Raw genomic sequence first — 16432 nt, 5'->3', positions numbered from 1 at the left:
AGAGAGATCAACAAAGGGAAGCGTCGTTGTTTCTCTTACTTTTGATGAAACAAGTTTCTCTTTTTTTAAAAGACATGGTTGAAAGCGTGATTGAAATTTTATGGCCATCTTACCCTTTTTTTAGAAAATCAACAAATAAGATTCCAATATTCTTGTAATAAATACAATACAAATAAGACTAATATCAAAAGTGATGAGAAAGAGAACCATGTTTAAATGAAAAAACTATCGCTACTATAACAACCTAACAACAAAAGTCCATTTGCCATAACTTAGCAATAACTTCTCTTTTAGAGCCTTGGGTTGATCCACATGGATAAACATAATATCTTGGATCAACTTGATACCCATGTTTTATTATTAAGTGTTGAAACTTATTAATCTTGTATATCATAAAAGCATGAAATGTATTGAATTAGCTCTATGGCTCTGATAACAACAACTTAGTCATAAGAAAGGACTATGGATCAAGAACAATGGATCAAACACTAAGGTGGTTGAGCAACATGCATGTGTATCAAAACATATTTTATGCTCCTTTTTTTGGAAAAGGTAGTTTTGTGTATTAGTGAAAACCTTGCACACACAAGATTATCTTAAATGCCATGTGATAAAAGTGCCCCCTCAAAGTACCTCATGAAAGTGCCCCATTAAATTATCTCATAAAATATACATCTAGCTATATCAAGAGTAAAACAAAAAAACCTCACCTATACAAACTAGCAGAATAGTATGGCCACATTAAGGAGCTTAGTTTTATAAAATAACACTAAGAGAACTACATAAAGAGGGATGGAATCCCAAATAGTACTATATACAATTATAGAGCTAGATCAAGGAACCTCCAAAGGTGTACCACAATTGTAGTGGCATTTGAGGTTGCAGTAGTATAATTATATGTGGAGGGATGGACAACCCCAAACATTACATAAAGAGGTACGGAACATGGAACCCCACATAGTTCTATGTAATATTATAGAGCTAGATCAATGAGCCTCCAGAGGTGTACCACAAGTGCAGTAGCACTTCAGGTATAAAGAGGGATGGAACATGAAATAGTACTATATGTAATTATAGAGATAGATCAAGAAGCCTCTAGAGGTGTAGCACAATTGTAGCAACACTTGAGCTCTCAATATTCCCAAGAAACTTCCAAGCCCATGTATTCACACATATTCCAGAGACAAGAGAGCAATCAACTTGTTCTCCAAGAGGATATGTTGTGGCTGCCAGATAGAGGTAGTCACTAATATTTGGTGCTTTTGGTTTGTATATTTTATGCTCATAATGTAAATCTTAATGTATATTTGGTGTTTTTGGTTTGTATATTTTATTCTCTTAATGTAAATCTTACATTTTAATGAAAGCTTACTTTTTATGAAAGAATTTCAATATCGATGTCTTGTCTTGTATAAGTAGTTTAATCTCAAGCTAGCTTACATTATTTTTCAAACAAAGCCACCTCTTCTTATACTAATTAATTTAGAAAAAGGGTTATATATACCTAGAAATGATGCTAAAAAGATCTCTATATTCATACCCACATGAAAAGGCTACTAGAAGTGGGTTAAATATACCTAGAAATGATACTAAAAAGAGTGTTATCATCATAGCCACATAAAAATGCGACTTTAATAGGCTCTAATATCAGGATTCAAGATCTCAACACTTGTAATGCAATGAGTAACTCAAATGGACCCATAAAGCCAAGTGAAAAAACAAAACAAGAAGCTTGATAGAAAAGCTAACCAAATGTTGAGTATTACAAGAATAACCTTTGGTTGCGATTTGTTTCTTAATTCATGTCACACATAAATAAAGCAATGCAGCTAAGTACTTTCGAATGTATTCACTAAAATGTGTCTTGATTTGAGTATTACAAGAATATCCTTTGGTTGTGATTTATTTCGTAATTCACGTCACACATAAATAAAGCAATGCAACCAAGTACTTTCACATGTATAAACATCTTGCATGAGACTTATAAATGCATGTTGAGCCTTCATGTCATGTACAGTAGCTATGGAATTTAATCTTCAAATGTAAACTAATGAATTATTACCATGGCTTGCTACAAATGAGGCACATGCTTCTCATTCTATACTACCTTTTGCACATTTTACTAGAATCCTACTCTTCTCAAAATGGTTCCATCCTATTGGGTGATGGATTCGTATGTGGTCTACTTTCGTTTGCATATTGAAAATGTTGATGCTATTCTTGTGGAGGATGAGGAGCCCGGTGTTTGACGAGGAGATTGAGATGGTACCTTGAGACCTTTCCAAAGAATCTCGTTTAACCTTTTGTCTTATTTGCATGGACTTTTGCACGGATGGTGTTAGAAAGTAAAGGGCATCAAAGATAGGACTAAAAGAGAGGCCTTTTAGGGGTCATGTTCATGAAAAAAAGATATAGAGTATGGGAAATTCAAGAGCATAATATTTGTTGATAGAGGGGTGAGAAGGAAGAAATCTTTCAAACACTAGTTAATTGTCTATAATTATCTGTTATGGTCTAGAACTATAGAGTGGATTAATGTCCTTTAATTGACAAATCCCTTAAGCCCTATGGTTAATTTTCTATGGTGGTCAACTATAGTGGTCTAGAACTATAGAGTGGATTAATGTCCTTTAATTGACAAATCCCTTAAGCCCTATGGTTAATTTTCTATGGTGGTCAACTATAGTGGAGTAATTTCTTTAGTTGACAAATATCTTGATCCCTCTATGATTGCCAACCACTCAAGTGGTAGGGGTCTCATTATTGAGATTATGATGGAAGGTCAAAAATGTGGGCAATGAATATGTATGGGTGGCATACTACAAATGTGGAAGTGGCTGGATAATATTGGCTCTCAAGGTCCATGGATTCTTGTGGGGTACTTCAACATGATTGAGAGAATAGGGATAGAAAAGGTGAGGGTGCAGTTTTAGCACACAATTTTTTGGGACTTGGGGGGAGGGAAGGGGTTGAAAAGAGGAAATGGAGTACTTTTTTCTCTCATAAAGATCTTGTGAATGGTTGGGATTTGGGATTTTGGAGAACTTATTGGTCCCACACCTATTATAGCATGCATTATCCTAATAACTCCTCCAGAACAGGGTATACCTTAGAAAAGAGGCTTATTGTATCCCTCACACATTGAGGATTTGGATGAATAATGGTTCTAACCTCTTTGATCATACAATGATCAAAGAGGGGTTTGGATGAATAATTCTTCTTCCCTTTCTAATCATTGTTGATCAATTGGGTTTGGGGAAATGGCTTGAGGAGTTTTGGTGAGAGACATTTGATTACCAACAACACCTGGCTCTCATTATTGAGATTATGTTGTTGGAAGGACAAAATGTTGGCTAGTGAATATATATGGGTGGCGTACCACTAGAGATATTTGGGAGTGGTTGGATAATACTGGTTCTCAGTGTCCATGGATTCTCATGGGGGGACTTCAACATCATTGAGAGACCTAGAAATGGAAAAGTTGAGAGTGCAATGAAGAGGAAGGGGGGGGATGGAATACTCTTTGATCTCATAAAAATCTTGTGGAGAGTTAGGATTTGGGAGTTTAAATATTCTATTTGGGCCACACCTATTTTAGCCTATGCAGTATCCCAATAGCTCCTCTAGGACAAGGCAAGGTATACCTTGGAAAAGAGTCTTACTAGTAGATCCCCCTATGAGTGTAAACAAACTTAGAAAAATAATATAACAATAATAAAAGACAATAACATGAAACATCAACAGACATACCTATCAAATGAAACATTTTACAAAGGTTTACAACCATCTGCAATGTATACATGAACCCTATAGGTTTATAATAATAGTATTCGATTACACACTTCCCTGTGTCTGAACTCTATATAGTTATCTCTCAGTTAGGTAAGTGATTGAGTATTAGATTAAGACAAATATCAAGTATTTAGTTTCTTACATGGTATTAGTTTAGAGTAGATGGAAGTTAGTTAAGTGATTGATTATTAGATTAAGTCAAATATCAAGTAGTTAGTTTCATACATGGTGGTATTAGTTTAGAGAAACTAGCATAGATAGTTTCTCTAAACTATCTATGCTAGTTTAGAGAAACTATCTATGCCTCTTCCTCTCTCAGTAAGTTAGTTAAGTGATTGAGTATTAGATTAAGTCAAATATCAAGTAGTTAGTTTCCTATGCCTCTCCCTCTCTCAGTTAGTTAGGTGATTGAGTATTAGATTAAGTCAAATATCAAGTAGTTAGTTTCTTACATGGTATTACTATAGAGAAACTAGCATAGATAGTTCTTAGCAATCCTTGAATTCCTATGATCCGGAGAGTAACATAGTGCAGAACCCACCCCGAGCAAAGATGGCTCTAGCGATTAGCATGAGGTCGTATATCAGTTAGAAAAACTAACTAGCTCAAACTGTATGGCTTGGTAGTTGAAGATGGATATGTTTCTAGAAATTGATGCTCCTAGAAATGAAAGAAGAGGAATCAATTTGCAACAAATACCTTCGTTGATGACTGGAAATCCTTAGTGGACAATGCCAAACTCCTTGTAAGTGATGATGCTTCTTAGAGCCATCCCTCCTACATGAAGATCATTTATCACCAATAGCAAAATTAGAAAAAACTAGACAATGAGGGGCCATTCTAGATCTAAATTCTTATTTCCATTTCTTTGGTGTCTCTAAAATGGAACAATAAATATGTAATATTCAACATGAATGACTCTCAATCCTTGCCCTCTAAAAGATAACACCTTTAAGTTTATACACAAACAAACCTTCAAGTCTATACCCACATACATAAATACATCTAGATACCTAGATATCCATACACATACACACATCTTCAATTTCATGCCCAAATCATACAAAAGGGCATGCCTTTACACCCATACACATAAACATATAGAAACATACACAATATACACAACCATACATGCAAATAGAATTTGAATACCTACTTGAAAGTAATGCATAATAGCACCTATAGGATCTCTTTATATACAATATTAGTTGTCATGAGCATATCACTTTTGTACGAAGAGCTTGTAGTCAGATCGCCATGTAAGTAAAATCTTAATTGTCCATTTGTAAAAATAGGTGTAGCCAAATACAAACCCAAAATACTTACCATTTGTCCTTGTGATTTGTTTACATGTCAAATGGAAAAGAAATTGCTTATATCTCATGTTGAATGACAATTGGTTCTTTACAATGTATTATAAAAGTAATTAGAGGAATAAAACCTATTTTCCCAACTTAACTACATGTGATGATTTCATCCCTTGTCAACACACAACCAAAAGGCTCTTCTCTCCCATTCACAATTTCCATGTTGGAAAAAGGCACGTCAGTTATGCTAACACATAGTATAGAATGATCCCACATGTGAATAATGTATGAGCATTAAGGGTATAAATGCTAAAAAAGAACTCATATGCCCTCTTATCCCCCACATTTTACATGGTGTCATGGCATTTGAGGTGGGCGGATGGGAGGGCCTAGCCGGTTGTGGCCGTTTGTGTGTACCTTATGTTCTTGGTCTTGCCATTTCTGACATTCCCTTGTCATTGCTTTCCAAAGAAAAGTCACAAAAAGATAATATCACTGTCAAAATGGTTATCATGTCTGCTCTTAGAGAGGCAAAAGATACAAAATGACTATCATTTCTACTCTTGAAGAGGTAAAAGGTACAAATACATAATTACATAAAGCATTCATGCATGGCATGCCTCTAATTTACGATTCATTTTTGTGATTAAAGACCCAAGCCTATTTAAAGCCACCTTAAGACTTGATATTTTTATTCCCAATTCCTCCACATGAGCCCCTAATTTATCTTGGTGTTCCTTTATAAGAGCAACTGTCTTCTAACAGTTCCAGCACTACAAAATCCATTTTTTTCTATAGAACCAAAACATGTATTGGTATACATGTCTTTAACAATCACTTTGATGCCATGATTAGTAACAAGGGATTCTCGAGCAATGCTACTTTCACCACATTCAGTTGTTGTAAAGTGGTTACCAAGGTCACTCAACATACTCTCAACATTAGAAATATGAGAGTTTGTAATGTTGACCAAATCTGAATTCGGGATACCAAGGTCACCCAACATACTCTCAACATTAGAAATATGAGAGTTTGTAATGTTGACAAAATGAAGTAAGCCCTCTGAATTCGGGATAACATTCTCCTTCATCATCTTTGCAATTTGTGTAATGCACTTTGCCAACCTTTTGACTTTTCTTGCTCTGTTTAAAACAATATGTCTATGCACATACACGAATGATAATGAACTCCTCCTATGACTCTTCATTCCTCCAACATCTTTATCCTTCACTCGTAAAGAACATTCGACCACACAATCCTTGCCATCCATATTGTCAAAGAATATTAATATTATAATAAGAATAATATTCTCCAACACATATCACTTTCATTAATATCGTGATATTTAAAAAAAAGACCATTAAATTTACACTCTATTATAATTATAATAATAGTCTCCAATATATACCACTTTCATCAAGATCAAGAGATTAAAAAACATACCATTCACTTAAAAAAATATATAAGTGGAGTAAAATATATAGTTATATATGTGTGTGCATGTGAGTATTCTAGCATGTATGTATATATAAAATAGATTCTAATGCAACCATATGAGAAATATAATATATATATAGATACATTATTATACTCTCTCTCTCTCTCTCTCTCTCTCTCTCTCTCTCTCTCTCTCTCTCTCTCTCTCTCTCTCTCTCTCTCTCTCTCTCTCTCTCTCGTCCTTCTTTCTTTTTTCTTTCCCTTCCTCTATTTCTACTCTCTCTCCCTTAGAGTCAGAATCCGTGATAGAGGTTGAATACATGCTAAAGAGTATGGCAGATGAAGAGTAGTGGCACATTGTAGGTGTCATGATCCTACAATAGCAAAGTTAGTAGATGGCTAGTAGGTGGTGCCATTTGTATGGATCCAAAGGCATCTTGGATGTGTATGGATCCAAAGGCATCCTGGATGTGGAGGCTTCATCGGCTATGTCCATACACCCACACTTTTCAAGTACATACCCACATACATAGATATGTTTTGATATATATCAGCATGCTAATTATGTATCATGTACATACAAATACAATACATAATATGAACCAACATAAAAGCAAATAGAATCCAAATATTTACTTGACTTTAATACATAGTAGCATCCAATATCTCCTTATAAACAATATTGGTCATCTTGAGCATATCACTTTTAGAAGAAGATATTGTTTTCGGATCATCATTTGTAAGTAGAACCTTCAGTCCTTGAAAAGTTTGTGCACATGATAATGCCACATACAGTTGTCTATGTGTAAAAATAGGTGTGGCCAAATATAACCCCAACACACTTAGTTTTTGTCCTTGTGCCTTATTTATAGTCATTCCGAATGCCAAGTGCACTGGAAATTGTATGCATCTCTATGTTAAATAGTAGATTTGTGTTGCAACATAGAAATGTAATTCAAGGAAGGTAGACTCTCTCCCCAACTTTACTACCTATTGTGGTGATTTTTGCTTCCAACACCTTCGAGAAAATGCCTTGCATTATCAATTGTGTAACATTACATAGCCCTCGCCTTGGACCTAAGTTATGGAGAAATATAATAGGGGCTTCAAGTTTTAAGTCCAAGAAATGGGCTAGAAAACTTCCACCAAGGTTGAGAGTGTTTAAGAATTCAATAGCATACAAAAAACGAGTTCTCTTCACTATCCATAAGTGAATCAACACTAAAATATTGTGTAGCCTCACCAAGAATAGCATCTAATGTAGTCTTATTCATGGTACAACCTCACTATTTGTGGGAGGCAAGATAGCACGTTCATTGAAGTACATAACATAATTTGTTGTGATAGTCAAGTCTAAATATATCAAATTTACAAAGTCTTCAAGTTTTCTTAATGATTCATAATGCTTAAATGGTTTAATACTAATTTTTATGCTTAATTATAGCATTTTTATTAGTAAATCTCTCTTTCTTGGAAAGATTAATCATCTTTATGGTTAGATCCTTGTTTTAGAAGGATGGTTCTTAATGATAAACTCGTTATCTGAAACAAAACTCTAGGCTTGACAAGCTAGAGAAAAAGATTAGGTATTTTTATGATTTTATTCTAGTTAAAAATGATGATTAAATTCTTTAAGCTTGTTTATGATTTAGAAAAATCCTATAAACTCATTTTAAGGTTGAAAGAGTGTTATGCTCACATTTTATAAGAATTCTCCTATAGAAATGATGAATGGATGTTTTAAATTAAGAGGATTAATCATAATTATGTTTATAATTATGTTATCAATGCATAAATAAAATTTTAGTTTAAAAGAGAAGTTCTTATCATATTTCAATTATGTGTATTTATTTAAGTTAGAAAATTGAACATTCTCAGTAATTGCAACGAAGCTATAGTAAAATTTTCCAAGAAAAAAGAAAAATCTTATTTTTATGCATAAAATTAATAATACAAAAAGAGGAATTCCAATCATATTCTAGGCATAGATATTTTTATGCAAAAAGAATGATTTTTGTCATATATATGAAAAATATTTTTTATGATATTTATGCATAATTATTTAAATAGAGAAAAGAGGAATTTTTGTTATATTTATTTTTTCATGAATAAATTTAGATGCAAAAAGAGGAATTCCCATGATATTCTAGATACAAATATTTTAAAGATCAAAAGAAGATTTTTTGGCATATTTCAAAATATGGATATTTTTATTTATTTAAAAGATGAATTTTCATCGTACTTTAAGTAGAAAAATGCATAAATTAAATTCGATATTAAAAGAGAAGTTTTCACCATAATTTCATGTAGAAAATTATGGTATATTAATATTGAGAATCAAAATAAAGAAAAGAATATTTTAAGATATTTTTATGTGAATAAATCAATAAAATGATGTATGCATATTCACAAATGGATTATTGGAAGGAGAGTTATCTTTATAAAATTTCATTATTCTCAAATAGAACTATTTATAATTCTATTGTGACCAGGAAAGAATAAATTTTCATAATTTTGGATTTTTCCCTTACGATTGAAAATCACCGTTAATTTATCAGATAAATAGAAGAAAAATCCTTAGGAATCAAATCCGAGTAATTTATGTTTAGACCACGACCACATGAGAATGGTGGGCCAGTAAGATGCTTGCCCATCTCTCGAACCACAAATTAAGTAAAACCTTGTGACCATTCCCATTTCTTCAGTAAGAAGAATGGACTACCGGCCGATTTAGAAACGTTATCACTGAAATTGATGGGTGGAGTATCCTAAAAAGAGATTCGGGAATTTTACTAAGAAAGTCTAGACTTGAGAAAAAGGGTCTTGTGAAATCAAATTCAATGGGAAATTCTCACTTGCATAGAAACTCAGTCTTTTGAAAAGGACTGTCTTACACCAGAATGTTGGAGGAAGCATTTGGCCTATGGTTTAAAGTAAGGAGAGTTTCATTGCAACAGGTGGTGGGGAGTCATCAAAGGATGTCACCTCGTGGTAGCAAAGCTTGCCATGGTCTAGACCAGCAACCTCGGTATGGTTAAAATGGTGCGCTTCCGGTACGATAGGCGAGGACTGATGAAGCGGTCCCTGAGTGAAGTGATAGGACACCTAAGGAGGATCCTAGAGGGTTCTGAATAGGTGATGCATAGGCTCGCGCAGCGGTTGCTAGGACACCCATGCGTATGTCGAGGAAGATATGGATGGACTGACAAGGAATTATCTATGTGAATTAGAACTTGAAATTGGATCTCGTTGGTGACTAGCTGGTCTTCAACGAAGAGTCCGGATGATATTTTGATTGTAAAACAATGGGCTAGATATTTTGGAGGATTATGATTCGAAATACTATGGTTTCATTTTAAGTCTACTTTAAAGACACCTAAATCTATAAAAGGCAACTTCATATTGGGTGCGTAAGTGGTGTGTCTAAATTGTATTTTGCATGAGTGCCGGCTAGGGAGCCTGGGAACTCTTTTCCCTGGTACTCAGGACAAAACACAACCAAATTTTTATATAAAGGGATCCCACCAATACAGTGGTTGGGTGGTTGGCTAACCCATGGGCCGCGGTGGATTCCTACGATACAGTTTAGATACGTTCAAGTTGCATTGGTTAGAATAAGTCCCAGGAAGTTTCTTGTACTGTGGGAAAGAATCAGCGCTTGTGCCTCGCTTAAGGGAGAAAAAAGCGATGATTTCTATGAACCAAGTGCAAGTCTCTTCCTTGATCTAGCCATGTGACTTACGGGTTCGGTCGGATTAGAAAGGATAGTTAAGGCCTTGACCCGTTAGATAAATCTTCCCTTAGATAATTTTCCTAGTGGAATCGCCTGCGCCTTTTCGGGCGAGGGAAGTTTTTCTAGTCTCGATTTCGGAGCAACCGCGCCAAATTAGTCTCTTGTCCGGACATTCTGGGCGAGGCCCCGAGTGGAAATCCTTGCCCTGCATGAGAGGCTGCTACTTCCACTACTGCGCCAGCACCCCGGAGGAGGCCGCGCAAAGGGGGTACATTGATGAATGGTGGAATTTCATAAGCCTTGAATTGTAGACAAAAAAATGAATTTTGTTGTTCACCTAATTGGAGACTTGATTTAGCTGCTCTTTCCAAAAGACGAGAATGTGAATGAAAAACATCTCCCGTAAATGCTTCTCGCCGAAGCTACGTGGCAAAAAACAAGAGCGTTGCGGAAAATTTTGCAATTTCGAGTTGAGAATGGTCGTCTCTTCCAGCGGTGATTAGCGGTTGTTAATCTACGCATTGCAGAGGTGATTAGCAGTTGTTAATCCGCGCTTTGCAGAGGTTCATCAGTGGATTAACAGAAGCGGTCAACTTCAGTCCACCATCATTAGCCTCGAGGCTGTGTGCATGGCCGCCGCGTCGCCTAACGCGTGGCATATGCATGCACCTTCTCTTCTTCAGTTCAATGCTCCTCGTCCAGCCGACCTCAACGAGGCGGCTCCTTCTCCGTCGCGCTTCCCGTCTCCTGCTCAGGCAACGCACGAAGCCTTTCATGGTCCGCCCATGGAAGCCGCTCTCAAGCCTCATGGGAATATCGCTGGCTCTGCCCTGAATCTCCCTCCTTTGCTAGCCGGATGTCCATGGTCCTTCTTCATCCGACCGTCTCTGCAACGGGGGCGCTGGCGCTGCGGTAGCAGATTCACACATTGGAGGTAAGCCCTCAGTCACCCTTCCTTCTTCTCAAATCCGAAGAATTCAGCACAACCTGGAGAATAGGGCTCTTATCGGTCTGCTCGCGGGTCCTAGACCCCCAGCAGAGGCTATCAGAAACTGGATCCGTCTCCAGTGGGGTGCGATCGGTGTGCTGAAGTGGAAACCATACAGGCCCTCCCCAAAAATCACTATCTGTTCGTTTTCAAGCTCCCGCATATGGCGTTTGATGTCCTCGGCCAGTGGCTCGTCCGCAATTCCCCCCTCAGCCTTTTTCGATGGAACAAAGATTTCAACCCTGAAGCTTCTGCCTTGGTTAACTACCCTGTATGGGTCGAGTTCCCTAATCTCCCCCTCCACTATCATAATCACCTAGGAGTCATTGGATCCACACTGGGGAAAGTCCTGGGAGGGAAACCCTGTTCTGATTATGTGCCTTCTTGGCACCCTCAAGTTCTCATAGAAATGGACATTTCCCTGGATCTCCCCTCAGCGATTGATATCTTCACCAACGATGGTGAACATTTTGAGCAAGCCATAGTGTAAAAATATCTCCCTTCCACATGTTTTCACTGTGGTGCCACTGGGCACTTCGTCAGAAACTGTCCTCGACTTACCTCTGTCAACGCCCCTTCCCCTGCTTCCCCTGATGCCACCCCGCTCCAGCATGCCCCTAAAGCAGCTAGAGCCACCCCCCCATGAAGGCTTCCAAAGAATCCTGGCAGGATGCGTCTAAGACTAGGGCCAAATCTGTGAACAAGTTTGCCCTCCTTGCCTCTCTGCCGGAGTGGGTTGATTCGGAAGTTGATGAGTCTCTTCTCTCGGGCTCTGATGAAGAAGAAGAGATGGGCAAATCTCTGGAAGATCAGGTCAATGAAAATGATCAAATTGTAATGCGAGAAATTAACCCTAATTTACTGGCGGGAGACACCTCTACTTTAAAAGGCAAGGAAGCTCAAGTGGAGGAGGCTGGGCTGTCCACTCCTATGGAGATCCACAAAGATCACAAAAGACCTATGCAAGCTGCTTCACAAGCTTCGCCCATCAGAGTTCAGTCTAAGAAATCCAATAAGAAGTCCCATAAATGAGGATTACCTCGTGGAACATCAAGGGGCTTTCAGACCCCATCAAAGCCAGGAAGCTGAAACAGTGGTTCCGCTCTAACCAATCTGAGATAATAGCTCTCCAGGAGGTCAAAACCATTGGCATCGATCTATCTAACCGTCTTAAGGAGGTCTTTGAGAATCATAGATGGTTCTCTTCGTCGCATTCTAGAGGCTCTGGAGGTGCTGTCCTTGGTGTACCTACTAATTGGGATGTCTCCCTTAACTCGGTTGTCTAACTGGATTTCAGCCAAGATAGATAAACCAGTCAAGTTTCAGATTTGCTCTGTCTATGCAGGGGGTGTTGTTGCTGACAGAGCCAATTTGTGGAGTGAGCTTAGTGCAATGGATGGACCAGTAGTCATTGTAGGAGATTTCAACATGGTGGAGTCCATAGCGGATAGATACAAAGGCCTGGGACAAATAATCAAAGGTCTAGAGAAAGAGAGGTGGGACCAAGTCAAAGAGCTCTTTTCTTTGTGGGATGTAGGAGAGGAAGCTGAGTTCATTTGGCAGAATTACTCCTCTGGCGATAATGCCAGGAAAGCAAGACTTGACAGATGTTACATCTCCTCGGATCTAGCCAACTTATACTCCAGAGTCAAGTCCAAACCTAAATTCTCCTCCTGTTTGTCGGATCATTATCCCCTAGTAGTCACCTTGGATGACAAAGCCACTAAAGTTAGAAATTCATGGTTTCACACTGACGCTTCCCTCTTCCATCTTAAGGTGGTGCAAAATGAACTCAAGAAGATCTGGGTGAGAGCTTTCAGCAAAGCTCACTCCCCTGTCGCGGCCTGGTCTCAAGCTCTGAGGGAGTCTCAAAAAGCTCTCATTGGTTTTAGGAAAGAGGTGACTATCATTAGGAGGAAAAGGAGAGAATCTATGTATCTCCAGCTCATGGAACTTGAAGCCAAGAGCAATGCTGCAGCTGAGGAACAAGAAGTGAACACAAAGCTAAGGGCCCATATTAGATCTGAGGAGGAACTAGCCTTCAAGCATGCCACGGTGTTCTTTAGAGAGTGGTGGGTTGGAAAGATAGACCGCCCGTCTAAAGAAATGTTCAAGATACTGAGGAAAAAACAAGTGAGGGATCTTGTACCCCTGCTGTCCACAGATGATGGCACAGCTAGGTCTGAGGAGGAAAACTGTGTGCTGGTCCGTAATCACTTTCAAAAGCTCTTTAGTTCACCTGAAGAGCCCAGTGAGCTGAAGGCTAAAGCACGTGACTCTGTCTGGGAGGCTAGAGATAAGGTCATCTCTGCTGAGCTGGCAAGGCAACTTGATGTACCTATTTCAATCTCAGAAATTAAGATGGCCATAGAGTGTCTGAAACCTAACAAAACTCCCGGATTGGATGGTATGCCTGGTGAGTTCTTCCTTGCATTTAAAGATTGGATTGCCCCTTTCATTCAGAAGGTCTGGGAAGAATCGGTGAAGTACTCCGCCCTGCCCACTATTATTAATACGGGAGTGATAAAACTTGTCCACAAAGGATCTCCTTGAGAATTGGAGGCCTCTGACTATGCTGAACTCTGTATACAAAGTGCTCGCCAAAGTGATAGCCTGCAGGATTACTCCCAGCTTAATGAAACTCATCTCAGTTGAGCAGAAAGGGTTCATACGTGGAAGAAGACTTATTGAAGCTGTAATCTCAATTTGGGAAGGAGTAGAGTATGCTCAGGAGAAAGGTATAGACTTTATTTTTGCCAAAGTTGATTTTGACAAAGCATATGACAGGCTAGAGTGGAGTTTTGTATTACTCAGTCTGGAGAAGATGGGGTTTGGAGCTTGATCCAGTTTGTTAAGACCCTTTTTGGCAACGCTTCAGCTAGAGTCACACTTAACAACTCAATGTCAGATGTTTTCCCCCTGGCCAGGTCGGCGGTCAGACAGGGCTGTCCTCTTGCTCCTCTGCTGTTTGTGATAGCTGTGGATAGCTTGAATTGTATGGTGCAAAGATCCCAGAGACTGGGGCTAATCCAAGGCATTCCCTTTCCGAGTTCCAATGGTGTTCAGATTCTATCTCAGTTTGCGGATGACACCAACGCCTTGCTCATCAATGATCAGAACTCTCTCCTGACCTTCTAGACGGTGTTGGACACCTTCTATCTAGCTTCTGGCTCAAGGGTTAATCATACAAAAACCGGCGTGTTCTCTGTAGAAGGAAATCTCCCTATGTGGTTGACTCAGCACGGCTGTCAGAGCATTAGGGCTGGTGAAATCTTTCGGTTACTGGGCATTCCTATGGGCTTCGGAGTTACCCTGAAATAAAGGTGGGACTGGGTAGTTGAAAAATTCAGGGGTAAGCTGAATAGATGGGTGGGTATGCAGCTTTCGTTAGCAGGCAGAGTGCTGGTAATTAATCATCATTTCTTAGTTGCTCATGTCCTTTTCTTCCTTACCTGTTGGAGACCCCTCTCATCTAAAGGAAATTGAAAAGTTGTGTAGGAATTTTCTTTGGTCAGGAGACCCTTTCAGGAGAGGAACTGCCAAAGTCAAATGGGAGTTATGCTGCCTTCCCAGGGACAAAGGGGGTTTGGGGGTAGTAGATATCCTTGCTAGGGCTGACCGTCTTGCTGTTAAGGCTATCATTAGAGCTGTCTCTCACCCTGAGGAATATTCTTTCCGGTTGCTATTCAGGAACTCTGACCAATTCTCCTTGGAAAACTTCTCAGGATGGAAGGATTTGCCTTGGATTACCATCTTGATAGGTCATGAATCAACCTAAAGGTTCTGATCTGCTTCGCTCTTTATGGAAAGCCTGGAACAAATATCGTGACAAAGTAGGAGTTGTGTGGGAAAGCAGACACAGTTTCGCTATCAGAGCCTTCGACTCACTGTGGTTTCCTCTTAGTCCAATGCCTCCGGTGTCCAGCTTCTCATTACGTACTGCACTACGTATTCACAAAAAAGGAATCAAAGTTTGGGCTAACGTGTGGCACCTTCCCTCCCATAGGTGGATGACTAATGATGAGCTGCTGTTAAAATTCTCTCTCCTCCCATGGGAAGTGAGGCTAGTGCAAGAACGTATCAGCATCTTTCCTGAAGAAGTGGCCTAGCAGATTTCAGTCTCCGAGCCCATCTCCCTCAAAGGTCTATGTTGGAGAGGAGGCACATCGTTCTGTCACCCCCCCCCCCCCCCGGTGTCCCAATTGCTCTATCTACCCCTGTTCATGTGATTCTCAATAAAAGATGGGCAGTCCTCTATGATAGACGCCAATGGAACTTCAAATTCAGCTCACTTTGGTCTAAAGTGATTCAGCCTAAGAAATCTGTGTTATTGTGGTTGATTATGCATAAAGCCATCTGAACAGGTGACAAATGTAGGAAATGTGGAATCTGAGATGGGATTTGTGTTAGATGTAAACTTTGCATCGAGGATATTGGGCATCTATTCAGAAATTGTCAGAGATCTGTTGACATACTATCTCCGATTTGGGCTACTCTGGGTTGCCTGCCATCTGCTAAACAACTCCTTCTTGGGGACTCGATTGGGGTGCTCTCTCGTTGCTGGGCCGGAGTTAGAGCTGAATTCCTCTAGCTAATTTGGAAAGATAGATGTGCGACTGCTTTTGAGGCTGCTTACCAGATCCCAAATCTGAGAATGTTGTTTGGTGATTTTCATGTGCAGATCCATGACATGCACCTGGCTCAGATGAGATTGTATACCACACAAGATGCAGTACTTGGAGAACCCTCATTGCAATCAAGTAATCAATCACAAGCTCAGCAACGTGCACTTCAAATGAAGAAGGAGGAGGCCTTTCGCTTTCTATATACTTCGCAATCCAGAATTGAAGATATGAGAGAATGAGTTTTGTAATTGTTATTTGTGTTGGGCTGTTTCCCAACCAGACTGTGTAAATTCGGTCTCTTAATTAATTCTTGCGCTTGTTGGTTTTTTTTTTTTTAACAAGAGCGTTGTGTTGCTTTCCCAACCATCCTAACATGATTCATCTCGCTCGTCACTTCATTTTATCATTCATGAGCCATAGCTTAATTCGACCCTCCCTATTTTCCAAAGAAATCCCGAGGCTTTCCTAGCCACTATGTTGCTCGGTAAATAATCCCTCAACGATTCCATCAAAGAAATAGAGGATTCATTAAATTGAGCAACATTACCTT

The sequence above is a fragment of the Cibotium barometz genome, chromosome 33 (genome assembly GCF_041138505.1).
Source record: "Cibotium barometz isolate CiBa-2024 chromosome 33, ASM4113850v1, whole genome shotgun sequence".
Lineage (NCBI taxonomy): Eukaryota > Viridiplantae > Streptophyta > Polypodiopsida > Cyatheales > Cibotiaceae > Cibotium > Cibotium barometz.
Note: the sequence above shows the minus strand (reverse complement) of the source record.